This window comes from Nomascus leucogenys, chromosome 1a (assembly GCF_006542625.1).
Source record: "Nomascus leucogenys isolate Asia chromosome 1a, Asia_NLE_v1, whole genome shotgun sequence".
In the NCBI taxonomy this organism is placed as follows: domain Eukaryota; kingdom Metazoa; phylum Chordata; class Mammalia; order Primates; family Hylobatidae; genus Nomascus; species Nomascus leucogenys.
Genome location: NC_044381.1, coordinates 35,864,662 through 35,880,540, shown reverse-complemented (window position 1 = coordinate 35,880,540; position 15,879 = coordinate 35,864,662). Strand labels below are relative to the sequence as shown.

At 44.6% G+C, this 15,879-nt stretch overlaps 1 protein-coding gene across 1 annotated transcript in view; it reads right to left on the bottom strand.

Annotated features, from left to right (window-relative positions):
* Positions 1-15,879, bottom strand: part of GABBR2 (gamma-aminobutyric acid type B receptor subunit 2) — a 414,624-nt gene that overhangs the window by 369,386 nt on the left and 29,359 nt on the right. The window lies entirely within an intron of this gene.

The window sequence follows — 15,879 nt, the reverse complement described above, 5'->3', positions numbered from 1 at the left end:
GGATGATGGTAGAAAACTCTGTTACAGAACTGGTCTCCCTGATAGCAATGGGCATGATAGAATCCCAAATACTAAGAGGCCAGACAGCAGCACTTCACTGTCAAGAGCAAGGTGGGTGCAACTGTCATAATTAGCGGCAAGGTCAGAATAGCAGTCAGGGGCCTGGTCCAAAGAGATCAAGGAAGATGGTTAACAGAATGGTGTTCCTTGGGGAAAGATAGATGGGCAGCCAACAAAAGTATTCCTTCATTTATGGAGCCAAAAACTGAAAAATCAAAAATGAATGATCAGGAGGCTGAAAGCAGCTGCCCCACTAAAAAAAAAAAATCCCTTGTCCAGTTTATGGACCTGAGACATTTTGCAGACCTGAAAGCCTCCGTCTGAAGGAAGGCCTAGGTTCCCATGAGGAAAGACCCTGTAACATCACAACAAATATATATAATAATGACTCCCTCTGTCTTTCTCCAGAGGGTCCTCCCAAATTTATACAAGTAACCATAAACTGGGGAAAAAGAAATACCCAGACATTTTGAGGCTTGTTAAATACACAGTCTGAGTCGATACTGCTACCCAGGGACACAAACATGGCCACCTTGTTAGAATAGAATTATACTAGGGATAGCTAAGAAAAGGCATCCCGGCCCAGGTCCAGATCACAATGAGTCTACTAGGTCCACAGACCCACCCAGTGGAATGTCCCTCTTGTCAAACGTGTGATTGGAAAGGCCATGTCTAGGCACTGGCAGGATCCCCACACTGGTTCTCTTGTCTATAGAGTAAGAGCCATCAGAATTGAGCAAGGCCGAGCAGAAGCTTCTGAAACCGTTTCTCCCACTTTCCTAGCCAAGATATTATGTCAAAACCAGTATGGCGTCCTGCTGGGGGTGGGAAGAGAATAGCAGAAAGACCTAAGAATAAACAGCTAGTGATCCCCATTGTATTCCCATTTAATCCACCAGTCTAGTCTCTTCAAAAACCAGATGGATCCTGGTGGATGACAGTGGACCACTGCAAAGTCATCCAAGTAGCACCTCAATTACACTGCTATCCCAGAGCACTAGCTGTGCTAGATCAGATTAACACAGCCTCAGGTACGTGATATGTGGCCACCAAGGTGGCAAATCCATTATTTTCCATCCAATGAGGAAGAAAAATCAGAAGCTGTTTGCATCCACATAGAACAAATAGCAGGACACATTTATGGTTTTTGTTCAGTGCTATGTTAATCCCCCTACTCTCAGTTACAGTCTGAAGGTCCCTGGACTCTCTGGACATTGTGCAGGACACCACATTTGTCTTTTATCTCAAAAGACCAATCTTGTTCATTGGGCCAGCTGAGCAAGAGGGGCAAGTATGCTGGACACTGAGTCAGATACATGTACCCAGAGGGAACTAGATAAACCCTCCAAAGATTCAGGGGCCTACCGTATCAGGGAAGTATTTAGGGATCCAGAAGTCTGAGATACTCTCGCCAAAGGAAAGAACTAATTATTGGGCCAGGTGCAGTGACTCAAGCTTGTAGTCCCAGCACTTTTGGAGGCTGAGGTGGGAGGATCGCTTGGGCCCAGGAGTTTGAGACCAGACTGGGCAACATAGTGAGACCCCCACCTCTAAAAAATGAAATTTTAAAAAATTAGCCAGGCATGGTGGCATGCACCTGTAGTCCCAGCTACTCAGGAGGCTGAGGTAGGAGGACCACTTGAGCCTCAGAGTTCAAGACCAGACTAGGCAACAGAATGAGACTCTGTTTCTACATAAAATTTTTAAAAATTAGCCCAGTGTGGTGGCATGCACCTGTTGTATTAGCTACTCAGGAGGCTGAGATAGGAGGATCACTTGAGGCTGGGAGGTCCAGGCTGCAGTGAACCATGATTGTTCCACTGCACTTCACCCTGGTTGACAGAGTGTCAGTCTCTCCCTCTCAATCTCTCTGTCTCTCTCTCTTGCTTGCTCAACAAAAAAAGAAAAGAGAACTAACTATTGCATCTTGCACCTCCCAACACTAAGAAGACCACTTCAGGTTCCCGAAGCAGCATATTTCATACTTGGGAATACTGTTCTCACCCATTTACTGATTGACACAGAAAGCTGCTAGCTTTGCGTAGATCCCAAGGCAGAAAAGGTCTTTGTAGCAGGTCCAGGCTGCAGCACAAGCAGCCCTAACAATTCATCCATATGACCCAGCAGACCCTATGGTACTAGAGGAATCTGGTGGGAAAAAAACACCATGTGGAGTTTGTGTCAAGCTTGAATAGGACAATCACAACACAGACCCTAGGGTTCTGGAGCAAGGCCATGCCATCTGCAGCAGAGAACTAGATGCTGCTCGAAAGGCAGCACTTAATGTGCTTCTGAGCCCCGGAGGAGACGAAGTGTGGACTCCCACTCACCAGGGCGGATCTAACTTCTCACATTGCTGAACGTCCAACCTGCCAGCAACAAAGACCAGAGCTGAGTTTCCATATGACACCAACCCTCGAGGGATGCAACCAGCCACTTGGAGACAAGTTGATTACATTTGAACATCTTCAACCCCAGAAAGGAAGTGTTTTATCTTGACTGTAATCTACACCTATTCTGGTATGGTTTACCTGTCCTGCCCAAAGAGCCTTAGCCAGCACCACTGTCTGTCTGGGGTTTACAGTGTTTGATCCACTGACGCAGATCCTATGTAACATCACCTCAAACCAAGGAAACTGCATGACAGCAAAGGAAAGGTAGCAGTGGTCACATGACTATGGGGCCTCTCACAGACCGAATCACTCAGAAGCTACCAGCCTGATGGAGCAATGGAATGGCCTGAAGGCTCAGGTGAGGGGGCCAGCCTGGAGATGATCCCCTGCAGGACAGGGTACCATGTTCCAGGAAGGAACCTAACAAACCCAAAGGAACAATCTAAACGAACGATCATTACATGGTGCTGTGACTCAATAGGTAGAATACAGGGTCTGAGAACCAAGGGCTAGAGGTCAGAATGGCTCCACTCAGGATCACTCCCAGTGACCCACTTGGAGAATTCATGCTTCTCATCCTTGCAGCTTTAGGTTATGGTAGGTCTAGAGACATTGTCCCAAAAGAACTGTCATCGTGGAACTATTTTATGCCTGCACTGTCCAATGCACAAATTACCTGTGGGTACTGAGCACTTGAAATGTGGTTAGTATGAGTGGATAACTGAATTTTTATTTGTTTTTTCATAGATGGGGTCTTGCTATGTTGCCCAGACTGGTCAGACCTCAAGTGATCCTCTGGCCTCAGCCTCCCAAGTAGCTGGGATTACAGGCATGAGCCACTGTGTCTGGCTTATTTAAATTTAAGTAGTTACTCATGGCTAGTAGCTACTATATTGGACAGCACAGGTCTAGAGGGCCTGAGCTCCAGAGGGGGAAGGCTTTCCATGTGAGACAATGGTAAAAGTACCATTAATCTTTCAGCTACAGAGACCACCTGGTTACTTCAGGCCCCTTGTGCCAAGAACCCAGCAGACCAGAAGAGGAGCCACTGCCCTGGTAGGGGTAACTGATCCTGGTCATCAAGAGGGGCAGGGCTGCTCTTAGGTGATGGGGGCCTGGAAGACTGCGTTTGGTGCCCAGGTGATCCACTGGGATAGTGCTCCATGGTCCTTTGCCCAATTTTGACAAGTAAATAGACAGTGCAGCAGTCATGGTCTGGCAAGAACACAAGAATGCAGGATCAGGGGCTCAAGGTCCTCAGGAATGAGGGTCTGGCTCAGCCTACCCAGTAAGCCACTTAGATCAGCAGAGATGCTGGGGAATACAGAACAGAGCAAAGGAGAGAGATGATGGGTCTCAGCTGTTTCCCAAGGCCCACTGTAGCGGTGGGGGCTGTGGTTTGTCCCTCTAACTTCCTCTTGTAAGCTTCCTAGGAAAACAAATCACAGAATTCTGGAGAAGTCATGCCAGAGGGGTGAACTTACTAAACACAGAAAGTGGATGCCAGCAGCAGGCGCGCTGTGTGGGATGGGGCTGCCATCCACTGCCCAGGTCCTCCCTTCCCCTTCAGAAGCTGGGCACTGCTTCCCCAGCTGTAGGGAGTGCTGGCTGCTGACCAGAAGCCACCCTCGGCCAAGTGAGCTGCATTACCCACATTTATGTCCCCTCCCCAGGGGCAGCCCACATCCAGCAACTATTTGACATAGGGGTAGAAAGACCCAACACCCTTGCCTTGATTCAGGACAAATCTGAAGGGCTCTCCCAGCTTCAGGGCTCCCTGCAGCATCAGCTGAGGCCTCTGCTGCAACTGTGTGCGGTGTGGCAGTTCAATCTCTCTGTGCCCAATCCTGCTTCCCTCTCTCCCTTACAGGTACTGTTCCGGAGAATAGCCCTGCAAAATAAAGCTCCTGCACGCGCATCTGTTTGGAGCCAGTTTCCCGAGAAATCTGACCTGTGTTGTAAATATCTGCCTTGGTTATTGCTTATAGATATAGTGGATACTGTGGGGCTCCACCTCAATCTGTTTTGCTGGGACAATATGCCTGTCCCCCGAGCTGCTAGGAATATCGGCTGCTGACAGTGAACAACTGAGTCCTTTACTGGAACTTGTCCTCAGTGTCATGGAGCTGCCTCATCCCAGGGGGCAGCCCAGGGCCAGTGACTGGCTGATGCAGGAAAACAAAGGCCCAGTCCCACTGCCTCAATTTGGGACCGCCCTAAAGGGCCATTACAGCTCCAGAGATCTCCCTGGGATCAGCAACAGCGTCAGTTGAAACCACAGTGGTGGTCCATCTCTGCCTCTGCCCCCTTCCTCCTACCGTCCTCTTTTGGCCACAGTGGACTTTCCCATGCACTCCCCAATAAACCTTTTGCAGGCAATTCTCCATGTCAGAGTCTTTTTCCTGGGATCCCAACTTAACATAACAGTGGCTTTGATTTTCAGACATTTTTACATTTTGTATTCAAATTTACCAGTCTTTGTTTTTGTGGTTGCTGCCCCTTGGTATCATGCTTAGCAAGCCCTACAGCGTGCCCTGGTTATTTCAGTAGCCACTTCTACTGTTTTATGGGTTTTTTCACACTGAAATATTAAAGCTGGAAATGATTTTGCTGTAAAAATTGGAGGGTGGGGGCCGGGCGCGGTGGCTCACGCTTGTAATCCCAGCACTTTGGGAGGCCGAGGCGGGTGGATCACGAGGTCAGGAGATCGAGACCACGGTGAAACCCCGTCTCTACTAAAAATACAAAAAAAATTAGCCGGGCGTGGTGGCGGGCGCCTGTAGTCCCAGCTACTCGGAGAGGCTGAGGCAGGAGAATGGCGTGAACCTAGGAGGTGGAGCTTGCAGTGAGCCGAGATTGCGCCACTGCACTCCAGCCTGGGCGACAGAGCGAGACTCCGTCTCAAAAAAAAAAAAAAAAATTGGAGGGTGGGGAGTAGAAAGCTAACATTTTAACTTTTTAAATTCCTTTTTTATTGTGGTAAAATACACATAACATAAAATTGACCGTTTTAGCCATTTTGAAATGTACAGTTCAGCAGCTTTAAGTAAATTTACATTGTTGCACAGCCACCACCACCATCCATCTCTACAACTTTTTCATCACCCCCAGCTAAGGCTCTATACCCATTAAACACTGACTCCCAATTCTCCCTCCTTCTCTGCAGCCCCTAATAACCACCATTCTATTTTCTAAGAATCGGTCTTCTCCAGGAACTGCACATAATTGGAATCATAGAATATTTGTCTTTTTCTGTCTTCTGTATTACACTTAGCAGTATGTCCTCAAGGCTCATCCATGTTGTAGCAGATGTCTGAATTTCCTTCCCCTTTCAGGGTAAATTATATTCCAGTGTGTGTGTGTGTGTGTGTGTGTGTGTGTGTGTGTGTGTACACTAAATTTTGTTTATCCTTTCATCTGTCAATGAACACTTAGGTTGATTCCCCTTTCAGCTATTGTGAATAATGCTGCTATGAACATCGGTGTACAGATATCTGTTTGAGTCCCTGCTTTGAATTATTTTGAGTGTCCTTCCAGAAGTGGAATTACTGGATTAAATGGTAATTCTATGTTTAATCTTTTGAGGAGCTGCCCTGTTGTTTTCCACGGTGGCTGTACCATTTTACCACCAGCAATACAGAAAGGTGCATTTTCTTCACATCCTCACCAATACTTGTCATTTTGTTTGCTTCTGTGGTGTTTTTTTGTTTTTTAATAAAAGCCATCCTAATGGGTGTAAAGTGGTGACTCGTGGTTTTGATTTGCATTTCCCTAAAGGTTGGTGACCTTGACCATCTTTGCATGTGCTTAATGGCCATTCATTTGTCTTCTTTGGAGAAATGTCTATGCAAGTCCTTTGCTCATTTTAATTAGGTTGTTCTAACATTCAAACTTTTTAAATGTAACCAGTCATCCTCAATGCCTTTTGTTGATAAAGTCAGTTTTTCTCAATCATTTCACATTCTAATTTATTATATATTAAATTATTGTATTTATTCAGGCACGCTTCTAGAGTTTCTAGTCTGTTCCACTGACTGGCTCTTTTTGGTTTTAGAGCACAATGTTTTAATTAACATAGCTTTATAAGTCATCCTATTAGCTGTTGTTTTGTTTTGCTTTATGTTGCTTCAAATCATTTTAGGAAAATGGCAGAACATTAATACCATAAGTCTTAAGACCTAGGATGCTATTGATTCATCGTTCCACAAATACATGTAGAGGACTATTGCTGGGATTGAGGATGCAGAACAGACTAGGGGCAGGGGCTGGAGGCTGGCACAGTCAATGGGGCATGTACATGCAGGAAACCAGAAGCACATATCATGAGGAATCTAGTCCAAGGAGTCAGGAAAGGCCTCCTTGAGGAGGTAATGTTTGAGCTGGAATCTTAACAAGGTAGAACCAGGAGAACGAAGCAAGCGACCAGGGTGGGGGTGGGAGGATGCAGCCAGGCAAAGGGCAGAATGCCAGCAAGCCACGTGTGCAGTCTCCAGATGAGATGGGACTAGGGAAGGATGAGGGCCAGGCAGAAGGGCCAGCCAAAGGACTGTGGACTTTCTGCTAGGAACAGTAGGCCATGGAAAGCTTTTAAAAAATAAACAGGTTTATTGAGATATAATTCACATATATAAATTACCCCTTCAAAGTGTACAATTCAATGCTTTCTAGTATATTCACACATATGCACAACCATCACCATAGTCAATTTTAGAACATTTTCATCACCTCAAAAAAAAAAAAACCCAAATACTATGTAACATCCATTATAATGGCTACTGCCAAAAAAAAGTCCAGAAAATAACAAGTGTTGATGAGGACATAGAGAAATTGGAACCCCTGGGCACTGTTGATGGGAATGTAAAATGATACAGATGCTATGGAAAACAATATGGCAGTTCCCCCAAGAAAAATTACCATATGGTCCAGCAATTCTACTTCTGCATATATACCCGCAAGAATGGAAAGCAAGATCCCAAACAGAAATTTGTGTGTTCATGTTCATAGCAGCATTATTCAGAATAGCTGAAATGTGGAAGCAGCTCACATGTCTGTCGACAGATGAGTGAATAGCAAAATAGAGTGTATACATACAAGAGAATATTATTCAGCTTAAAAAGGAAAGAAATTCTGACATATGCTACAACATGGATGAAACTTGAGGGCATTGTATTAAATGAAAGAAGTCAGTCACAAAAAGACAAATAGTGTATGATTCTACTCATCTGAGGTACCTGGAGTAGTCAATATTGTAGAGACAGAAAGTAGAATGGTGGTTGCCAAGGCTAGAGGGTGGGAAGAATAATGAGTTATGGTTTAATGGATACAGAGTTTCAGTTTTACAAGATGGAAAGAGTTATGGAGATGGGTGGTGGTGATGACTGTACAACATTATGGATGCATTCAATACCACTGAACTGTACATACACTTAAAATGGCTAAGAAGGTAAGTTTGATGTTATGTGTATTTTACCATGATTAAAAAAATTGAAAATGCAACCTAAATATACCCAGACCTATTTTTTAAAAGACACCAATAAACAGACATCATCTTGCTTTCATTAAAAAGAAAAACAGGAAAATAATCCCATACCTTTAGCAACCACCCCCTATTTCCCAATCTCTGCCAACCTCTATGCAACTACTAATCTACTTTCTGTCTATGTGTTTGCCTATTCTGGACATTTCACACGAATGGAATCCCACAGGATCTTTTGTGACTGGCTTCTTCTTTCACTTATCTTAATGTTTTCAAGGTCCATCCATGTTGTAGCATGCATCAGTACTCCATTCTTCTTTATGGGCAAGCAGTATTCTATTTTATAGATCTACCACATTTTGTTTGTCCATTCATCAGTTGATGGACATTTAGATTCTTTCCACCTTATTGGCTATTCTAAATAATGCTGCTATAAGCATCAATGTACAAGTGTTTAGGTAGACATATGCTTTCATTTCTCTGGGGTACATACCTAGGAGTGGAACTGCTGGGTCATATGGTGACTCTATGTTTAATCATTTAAGCGACTGCCAGACTGTCTTCCAAAGACCATTTACATTCCCACGTGCAATGAACAATGGTTCCAGTGTCTCTACATCCTCACTAGCACTTGTTATGATCTGACTTTGGATTTTAGCCATCCTAGTGGGTATGAAGTGATATGTCATTGTGGTTTTGACCTGCATTTGCCTGATCAAGGAAGGCTTTTAAATGGGGGCCTGATACAATCAGACTTTTGAACAGTTCACTCTGGAGAAAGAATCTGAGGACAGCAAGAAGTCCATGAAGTTGTGGTTAAGAGGCCACCATTGTTGTCTCAAGATGATGTTAGCTTGGACTGTGATGGAAGAGATGGTAAAAAGCAGAGAGTTGGAGAACTAGCAGATAAAACCTACAAGGTCTGGAGATCACTGGGTGGGGGCATGAAGGAGGTATCAAAGGTTTCTTGTTTGTAGAACTGAGTGGATGATGGTGCTCTCACCAAGAGAACCCAGAAATATAATTTTTAATTGTGATGAAAAAATACATAATATAAAATTTACCATCTTAACCTTTTTAAAATGCACAGTTCAGTAGTGTTATGTATATTCGCAATGTTGTGCAACCAATTTCCAGAATTTTTTATCTTTGCAAAACTGAAACTTTACACCCATTAAAAAAACAACTCCCTATTTCCCCTCTCCCCCAGCCCTGGTGACCACCATTCCACTTCCTGTCTCTGTGAATGTGACTACTCAGGATATCTCATGTAAGTGAAGTCAGACAGTATTTGTCTTTTTGTAACTGGCTCGTTTCACTTAGCATGATATCCTCAAGGTTCATCCATGTTGTAGCATGTGTCAGAACTTCTCTTTTAAGTGAGAACACAGAAATATTTTTTACTGACCAGCAAAAAGCATAGGTTTATTCAAACCACTTTCTTCTTCAATACTATACTCAAAGTTTGAATCTAAGCCTTCTTCAGATTCAGATTCTCAGGGTTCGTCTGAGTCAGTGCCTGTCTTGGCCAGGTGGGCACAGCTTTCTGCTGAAACCCTGCTGTTTGTGAACCAAACTGCAAGACCTTGAACCCCTCAGCATCTTTTAAATGAACAGAATAATTCTCAGGCAAACCCAAGGATAAAGGAGATAAGGGCCTTTCATCTGAATTTCCTAGTTGGTTATTTGCTGTTTCACTTTTCTTTAATTAAATTATCTGCTGATGGAAACTAGACAGTTTATCTCGAAAGTCTGTCCAAAGCTTTTAATAATTTCAGGCACTTGATATTCCTTCATGACACAAAAGTTGGTCACAGCCACCTCCCTTAACTCTGAAAATTTTATGATCTATTCTGGGAGATTTGGCAATTTCAACTGCCTTTAATCATCTCGGCTGGCACATGACAGGCAATCTTCTACATTCACAATAATTGTATTACTTCATTATAGTGTCATCTTTTAAAACACATAATAAGCGATCATTTAGGAATCCAAATGTAAGTTAAAATTCAAGTGACTGTAAGGTCTCCAATGAAATAAGTGACCATAGCAACTGAGGTGGGGAATAGATGAAACCCCATGTACACAGAGACGGTGACAATGTCCACAAGAACTTATTCCTTTGTCCTCTGGCAAGATACATCCTGGTTTCAGAAACATTAAAATGTCCAGGGAAGATGTGCATCTTAGAATCAAGAAGGCCTGGTGCATATAGAGAGGCAAAAGGAATATAAGGTTTATGTACAGCCGCAGAAAGTGCCAGCTGGCACCAAGAAAATAAAACAGCAAAATAGATAATCGCCTCGTGCAGCACTTTTTATACCAAGAGTCATAGTGCATGGAGGGGAAAATGCTACATGTGCAGAGGACAACTGATGAGGACTGAGATGAAGATCTTGAGTCATCAATAAAAGATTGAATTAAAATCACAGTATCTTAGAAGGTGGAATGTTAACAGGACTTATCTCTGAGAGGAATAGATGAAGGAAGAAAATTATTGTAAGTATTTTCTTGGTTTTTCTTCTACCATGAATATGTACAAGAAAACGTTTTCTAAGTTGAAAAAAAAACAGGGAATAAAAAAATTTTAGAAAGATATACAGGATGGCCAATATTCTAAAAGAAAACACTTTTGGTGTTTAAATGTGAAAACTTTAGGTCCCTGAAAATAAGCACCCAAGTACAATTGATGCCCTAAAGATCCTGAATAAACGGGGCATAACGGAACATGGAAAGCCTTGCATAATTGCCACTATCACTTTGGTTTTCCTATAAAGCACTGTTCAACACACAAGCCCTTGTTTAACTTACGCTCACTGCTAACACTTCAGCTGCTGCCTCTGAAGGTCACGAGGAGCCTTGTTGAGGAGGAGATAAATGATAATGGTTTTTTTAAGGGCAAAGCCTCGTTTGAGGCCCATCAGTCACTGCAAATCCTGTCCACACACCCCACATCAATCCTCTAGGGAGGGAGCAACGGTTTATAAACTTTGCTTAACAGTTAGAGACTCCCTCCTCCAGCCTTGCACAGTTCAGGCTGTGTGGTCATTTCTGTCTCCATCATCATCTAGAGAGGGAACAGGGGGGTTTTATAAACTTCCCTTGGCAGTCCTCTACTCTACTGCCCAGGATGGTGCCTGGAACACAAAAAGAGCCTAAGATAGAGTAGCTAAATGGCATGGAAATCCAAGCTTCCACAGGATTCCCATGTCCAGATTCAGTTAAGTTGCTTGTTCTTACAAGTGACTTCACTAAATCCATCCACACAGCCCAGGAATCACAGTGGTGTCATCAACATTACTCTGAACAAACAGATCCCACCCAATCACGAAAGCCAGGAATGCCACGTGAACATCTGGGGGTGCCATAGGATCCTTCACCTTGTCCATTTTCACTTCTAAGTGCTGGCTCCTGGTCTAGGGGCCCTGAGTGCTGGGTGCCTGGGTGGGCAGTGAGGGTTGAGGGTGGGGGAAGAGGCAGAAATAGGTAAGAAAAAATCCCCATCGCAGGACCTTTTGTGTTCCAGGCACTGCAGGAGTCCAGTGTAGCAGACGGCAGGGCGGCACCTGGCATTGCACGCACCTACAGTACAGGACTTGGGTGTGATGGATAAAAGAGGTGAGATGCCCACATGGGAGAGTCCATGACAGATGAGACAAGAAGAGAGGCTACAAGGTGGCGACCCAGCATGGAGGGGCCAAACTGCCAGCCCTTAGCTGGGTCTCAGAGCTGAAGAGATGTCAGTACTCCTGCTGTGAACAGGGCTCATGGAGGATAAGGGAGACCCTGAGACTGGAAGGTTCGAGGCCATGGAAGAGGCTGTGCATGTGAGCCATCCACAGTGGCATTGTGGAGGGGACAGTGTGAAAGCTTCATTTCTCTCTACACCCTCTTCTCTTTCTGCCTCCCTAGGCTTCAGTGGCAAGAGTCCCAAGGACTAGTTTGGAAGCAATCCCCACATCTTAAAGTGAAAGTTCAGCTGGCCAGGCTCTCCCCTCTCGCAAAGCTGGAAACTGAGGTTCACAGGAAGCATGTGTCTTCCCCAGGCCTCTTAGAGGGTCTAGGGCAGAGGATGGAACCTGGGGGCTCTGACTCAGAGGGAAGGGCCTTTTCTAGTTCCCACACCAGGTCAAACACATGGAGAGTGAACGCAGATATGTTTTCACCTGCTATGAACTGGGAACCAGGTGGCAACTTCCCAGCAAGCACAGCAGGATGGCAATGGTGCTTCGGTCACTGACCAAGGCAGGAGCTGCCAGGGATGGAAGAGGCTTGAAGGAGGGGGAACCAGAGGAAGGCAGGCCAGGCGAACGGCTGTGGCAGGTGCACTAACCACAGTGACGAGGCCTGGGCCAGTTCCATGAGCAGTGAGGCTATGAAGAAAGGCTAGGAGTGAACACCATGAGATCTGGAAATGTGAAGGGAGTCAGCGGACACAGGGGAGGGCCAAAGAAAAGGAGTGGGTAGAGATGACGCCAAAGCCCTCAGCTTGTGTGACCAGAATGAAGACAGTTCTGGAAAACTAGGAGAATAAGCCACATTTGCGGCCTCAGATAATGGGCTCAGTTTTAGCTGTGTAGGGCTATGTGTCTATTCTGAAGGTGGGAGTGGGTGAGTGGAATCCAGGAAGGTTGTGAAATTAACAGTAACAAGTGTGGACAGCTAATCTGCCCTAGGGGCTTCCTCTTCATTTCCCTTGCACCAGATTGAGAGTCTATACACTTAAAGGTCAGCACTGCATATCTGCCACCTTTTGCTTTCTATAAAGAGATACTGGTTGAACCAATAAAGTTCCGGGTGGTATGGAGGAAGGCAGGCAATACCTCAACAAATGTTGCTGTATTCAACATTTACTGAGCATCTGTGTGGCAGGCATTAAGAAGACACTCCTCTGACATCCTTTCTCCCTTTCCTTCTTTTAGTAATAAAACCTCTTCTCACCTGTGATAGAATAAAGCACCCCCCCACCCACCCCCCACAAATATATCCATGTCCTAATGCCAGAAACCTGTGGATATGTTACCTTGCATGGCAAAAGGGACTCTGCATATGTGACTAAGAATTTTGAGATGGGGAGATTATCCTAGACCCAGATAGGTTTGATGTAATCACAAGGGTTCTTATAAGCGGGAGGCTGGAAATCAGAGTGAATAGTAAGAGATGTGACAACAGAATCAAGAAGCTTGAGTGATGCAAGGAAGGGGTCATGTGCCAAGGAATGCAGGTGACCTCGAGAAGTTGAAAAAGGCAAGGAAATGAATTCTCCCCTCAAAGCCTCCAGGAGGAATCAGTCCTGACAAGCTTTTGACCTTAGCAAGACTCATTTTGGACTCCAGACCTCCAGAACTATAAGACAATAAATTTGTGTTGTTTTAAGCCATAAGTTTGTGGTAAATTTTTATAGCAACAATAGAAAATGAATATGCCACACCATTACCTAGCTAGAGGTTAAATGTAACCAGCTTCCTTTGCAGATAGGTATGACTATGTGACTAATTTCTGAAATGGGATTGAAAAGAAGTGACATGTACAACTTCTAGGCCATCTTCAGCTTTAGGACAAGTTGCTTGCTCTGGATTTCTGCAATTTTTTTTCCACTCTTTTCCCCTTCTGGTGAGCTAAAACACAGATGTGACAGGGACCCTATTGCAACTACATCAATGGGGACAAATCCTACAGCATGATAGGACAACAAGAGTTAAGGAACTTAGATCCCTGAATGACCTTGTGGAGCAGAGATGTCTGGACCAGCCATACTGTTGACTGAGGGAGAAATAAGTGTTCAACTTATTGAAGCCACTATATTTTTCAGCCTCTTTTTCACAGCAGCTTACCTGTAACCCAAACATACTGACTAAAGGAAGTCCCAATTTAGCTGGACAAACACAGAAACAGATCTTTACACTATTATAGGATGAATGCTTTGATACAGAGATGGGCAAGGTGCTCTGGGGGCACAGAATTCTCTTGTGATGCAACTGAAAGGATTCCAGACTGGGACCTGGGACCTCAGATGGCCATCCACTCAAGCTATGCCCTCAGCCTCAACCTCCCCTGCCTTACAGGCCGATGAAACAACAGTGGTAGCACTAAAGATGAAATAATCTTTTCGCACAGCCAAGAAGACTACTGCACTATTTGGAGCCCAACTGCGCTACCATTGCCCAAGTTTTACATCTGCAGCAGTTATTTTCAGTGCAGAAGATAGGTCTGGGCCACTTGCATGCCTCCAGACCCAGGCTCTTGACCAAAGGGACGTGTCTGGCAAACTGCACACTGGCCAGCCCCCAGACAGCTGAAGGCTTGACCCAGACAGCAGTCAAGTCAAAAATGAAGAGTCCTGGTCATTGGCTTTTCACATATTAATAAGTGGAGGACACCTGAGACAGGTTTACAACATCTTATAGGCATTCAAGCAGTTTTGCCGATTTTTCAGAATTTCTTTTCTAGTTCTCATGGTGGTTGTTGGCTATGTTTTCTCTCTTTAGATCTCGTTCATTTTCAGCCAATTGTGCCTGCTCTGCCAAAAAAATTTTAAGAAATGAACCAAAAATACCTAAAAGCAGAGTTTGGAAAATGGCCCTTAGATAAGTCAAATCATATCATTTCCCTGCTCAAAGTCCTCAAATGTCTCATGGCCAGAAATCCCTATGGGATCATCCCTTCCCCATCTTGAACTTGATCCTGCCCCTACTCCATCACTCTGCTCCAGTCCTACGGGCCTTCTTATTGTTCTCAAACTCCTCAAGTACACTGGCCTCAGGGCCTGCAGTGGCTCTCCCTCCAGCCTCGACCTTCACAGGGCTCTCTCTCTCTCCTCCCATCCAATCTCTGCTCCAGCGCCATCTCAGAGAGGCCTTCTCTGGACACCAGTTTCAAACAGAAATCACCCACCCCTAAATCATTAGGGCCTGACTGTTCTTTGTTTTTGTTTTTTTTCCTAATGCCATCACCACTTAACGTGTTACCTACCTAGCTAGCTATCTAAGATGTATTTATTTTTGCATTGTCTGTCTCTTTTATTAGCATGCAAGCTCTCTGGATGGAACTCTCATTTTGTTCATTGATGTACCCTCCATCATCCCCCACTGCCTACAACCTATAATAGATGGTTGATATTTGTTGAATAAATGAAGAGTGCACCAGAATTACCAATACATGGAAATCCAGTAGTAGGGAGTACTGATTTTTCTTTTTGCCAACTCATTATTTTGGACCTAATTTTCACCTTGATCATATTGTTTTCAACCTGCTTTAGAACAACTTGTTTCCAGCCAAAACAACTGGTACCATCCTGGGGACACTACCAACCACTGCCAGCTCTAACCACTGGCACTCTAACCACTTATTTACTTAGAAAGCAAGTCCAATTTCCCAAACAAATAGCATGCGCCCCAACGCGGCGGCACCTTTCCTGCGAGGTGCTTCGCTGGAAAGCCTGCCCCTGCTGGCAGCTGGCAGAATCATGAGGTTGGTAATACAGGAGCACAGCAAGGCTGTAATTCGCACTTGACAAGCACTTTATGGCCCGCAATTTAAATGTCTATGGCATTGTAATTCAGTTCCTCGTTGAGGCAAACATGATACTAACCTCATCTGAAAAACGGGATGAAATGAAATGTCTCCTCACATTTATGGCCTCCTAATTAGTGCATATGGGGAGGTGAAGCTCCCCGGCCATCCCACCTCCAGATTTTCAGAGTGCTTTCTCTTTCACATCCTCCTAAAATTCATGCCAGTGACTGAGCCTGCACCCATGGGCTCCAATACATGTTGACTGAGTACCTACTGCAGGGAAGACTCATAATTTCATATGCTTGTTTCTCTGTAAGGCTTCTATACAGTTGGGAATGAATGACTGTCTATGATGGTCTTGAGGACAGTTCTTGACTTCAAGATGTTTATGGTCCACCTGCCTGCAGAAATAATTCTGAAATGCAAATCATTTGT